Below are 2858 nucleotides of genomic sequence, written 5' to 3'. Positions count from 1 at the left end.
TAAAATGTAATATCAATTACAAGTAAGTTATATATCTATACTTCTTATTTAAAATTTCTTCTAGGTGTTATCAGTAAAAGTCAAAAGTCAACTTAATTTCCACAAAATCTCTGCATGTGAAATTACAAGGTGACGTAAAATAAGACAGCTGGGAGATCAGCCAACGTATGCTTTGCTAAAAGAGCAATTACTGTTGTCTTCCTTGAAGGATACGTGGAAAAATTGTTTGGAAGAAGTTGTAGAATGGCTCCCATGAAGTTATTTTTAACTGTCCTAACAAATCTTACTGATTTTTTTTTTTTTAAACAAAATTACATGATTGAATGTTGCATACACATAATCTCAGAGCTATCTTTGGCCTTTGTGCTTTCTGTGAGCATGGCAGATCATGTGTGTAGTTTATTTAATATCTGACCTTCAAATCTAAAGCACTCAAAATAATAATGGGTGTGAAAAATAGTTTGGACTTTTACCTTAGACTTTATTTTTCTGTGATTTGTTATCTGAGGGGTTTTTTTTTCTGACATCCTCTTTACGGGTTTAGAAAAGAGGATGTGAGTGTTCATAGCATTTTCTAAAACTTTGGTAGTATGAAAATATGTGGAAGATTTTTCCTGTAAACCTTAGTTTGTTGGCCCACTCTTCTATGAAGAGACATGTTTTCTCCTTTAAAAAAAAAAAAAACCCAATCTAATGCAGTATTAATGTTCTTTGCCAGCACAATTTGTGTTATCGTTCTGTATTACTTTTGTGTACTGTGGTGTTTTGCTCTGGGTATGCTGAAGGAGTTATAACTCTCTAAAAATTGGCATGCAAGTACAGCTCAGTCCCTAAATGTATCCTCTGTTACTGGTTTTATGTTGATTTGGGGAGGACCATTCTGTGAATTAATAACTTTAGGGGCTGGTATTGACACATCCTCACTGCTATAACTAGTAGTGTGTCATGGTCAGTTGTTGTTTGTTTCCCTCTTCTAACAGAACTTACCTAATGCAGCTGTGTAGTCCACATCTTTTCATGTGCAACCCTTGGATTTATGTGGAAACCAATGGCGTCTTGAGATTTAAGCATACTGAATGTTTATCTTAATGCACCTTCTCCTTGAAATGTGCAGGTGTGGTGAATTTAAGAGGCAAGTAGCTTTGGTCTAAAAAAATGTAGTATGCTTTCCAGAAGAGCAAAGCAGGTTTATTTGTAACATTGAGAATCAGTTTAATACAGCAATAAACAACATGGAAACACATTGAAGACAAAATTCCAAATGACTTCATAAATGAGTACAAATGATTATTTTTCTAAGCAATCACTTCTGGATAGTGACAGAAATGTATATCTAGCATTTAATCTGATTTCTGATCTGAAGCTCATTAGCCTCTCTCTTACAACTGTTTATTATTTAAACACAGCCTTCCAGTAGAGGAGACAGGCTTCTGATGTTGGAAAAGACCTTTAAGCTCAAGTCCAACTGTTAACCCAACACCACCATGCTCCCTAAACCATGTCCTGAAGTGCCATATCCACATGTTTTTTGAACACTTCCAGAGGTGGTGACTCTACCACCTTCCTGGGCAGCCTGTTCCAACGCTTGACCACCCTCTCGGTGAAGAAATTTTTCCTAATATCCAATCTAAACCTCCCCTGGTGCAACTTGAGGCCATTTCCTCTCATCCCATCGCTAGTTACTTGGGAGAAGAGACCAACACCCACCTCACCACAACCCCCTTTCAGGTAGTTGGAGAGAGTGATAATGTTTCCCCTCAGCCTCCTCTTCTCCAGACTGAACAACCCCAGTTCCCTCAGCTGCTCCTCATAAGACTTGTGCTCCAGACCCCTCACCAGCTTCATTGCCCTTCTTTGGACATACTCCAGCACCTCAATGCCCTTCTTGTAGTGAGGGGCCCAAATGATCACAATTATGATTGATAAAGCCAGGTTATGGTGTAAAAAGTCATTGGGCTTGGGCTACTTCCAAAGGATGCTGCAGGAGCCCAGGTGTGTATCTGACATGTGCTCTGAATGTTGCCGATACAGGGTCAGGAGTCATGTGCTTTGGTCTTTGGAAAAAGGTGTAAAATTGTACATATTGATATGAAACATAATCATAGATTGTGTTCTCACTCTAGATACAGTCCCCAAACTGGTCGAATCAAGTAGTGAAGTATATAGACTCAATTTGTTAAAATTGATCAAAATTAAATCAAGCTTTCATTGTGTCCTTTATTAATGGAAAACAGAAATGAGATGCTACATCTTCAAAAGTAAAATGGAAAAACTTTTTTTAATTGCATGTAAATGGACCTCATGCTTTTAATGACACTGAGTTTAATCCAGGTCTTTCAGGCATTGCTATAGGTATGATAAATATGACTGGAAGCAAAGAAGAATTATCAGATAGAAAGCTTTAACCCTGAGTGGAGATCAAAGAAAGGTATACACACCTATAATAAATCCATTTCTAGAAGCTTGTTTACATTACTGGAACTTAATTAACTCTCTCTCTAAAGCAGCTACAAGAATCTGACAAGGTAGAAGTATCCCATTTTGGTTTTATGATGGAGCATTAGTACTCACTGATACTTTGCTTCTTGAAACATCAAATTTAATTGTGGGTTATGCAAGTTTGTACCTGCAGCTTCAAACTAAGAGAAGTCATGAATTCTGCCCACTCATTCTGCACCCGTGTGCTTCAGTGACCCTACCAGATTAAAGACAAGTGCTCTTGCTACTTGCTGTTGACATGCAGAAACATAAATGCTCATTCACTGGAAGGTGTGAGAAAAGAGAGCAGTTCTCTTTTCCCTTTGTCAGCACCATCCCTCCTCCTGCCTTCCTCCAAACGAAAACATAGTGAACAAAAG

This window comes from Phaethon aethereus (assembly GCF_964289735.1).
Source record: "Phaethon aethereus genome assembly, chromosome: 3".
NCBI lineage: Eukaryota > Metazoa > Chordata > Aves > Phaethontiformes > Phaethontidae > Phaethon > Phaethon aethereus.
This window is presented reverse-complemented; position numbering follows the sequence as displayed.